This window comes from Geospiza fortis, unplaced genomic scaffold, assembly GCF_000277835.1.
Source record: "Geospiza fortis unplaced genomic scaffold, GeoFor_1.0 scaffold132, whole genome shotgun sequence".
Classification (NCBI taxonomy): Eukaryota; Metazoa; Chordata; class Aves; order Passeriformes; family Thraupidae; genus Geospiza; species Geospiza fortis.
In genome coordinates this window covers 1,440,025-1,440,787 of record NW_005054446.1, presented here as the reverse complement: position 1 = coordinate 1,440,787, position 763 = coordinate 1,440,025, and positions in this window count along the sequence as shown.

Sequence of the window (763 nt, the reverse complement as noted above, 5' to 3'; positions counted from 1 at the left end):
TTCTGATTAAAGGGCAAAAAAGCCTTGTAGGCTTTCCTTTTACTCAGTGTTTTTTCCCTGGACAGGAGCTTGGTGTCAAGGGGGGAGTATGCAAATAGAGTCTTAGAGATGAGCAGGAGTTTGTGGGTGCTGAATCCTTTTGCTTTCAAAGTCTGGATTGGTAGGTGCAAACACAGCCCTTTATTTTTAGATTTGGCTTTTCCCCTGGAGGGGGGGCAGATTTCCACATGGCTCCCACCTCCTCCCCCTGTCTAGGTCCATCAGCTCTTCATTAAGCCTTTCAGTGGGTGGCCAACCTCCTGACTGCTTCCTGCTGCTTCATTTCTGTGCTGAATGGGCAAGGTATGAAGAAACCTGCTGGGAACAGCTGAGCACCAAAAGCTTTGCTGAGGCTAGACAGGCGTGTCTGATCCCCAGCCTTCCCATTACTTGCCTCTATGATTGATGCCTTGTAATTACCCTGGATATATGAGCCCGCTCTCAGACAGCTGTAACAAGAGGGTCTGAACAATCTGGAAAAGGCTTTTCTTCCTTGCTTGTTTGAAAGAGATGCTCACAGCATGGCAGGGATCTTGAAATCCCACTGGGAACTGCTCCAAGGTAGTTTTCTGAGCCTGTGGCAGCTTTGCAGGATTGTTAAGTACACAAAGCAGCCTCAGTAGCTTCCCCAACCCCTTATTCCAATGCCTTGGGGCCTGAGGCTGTTAAGAGTCATTAGGTCAGGAAAGATAAGCTTAGCTCAGGAAAGATAACCTATCTTTCC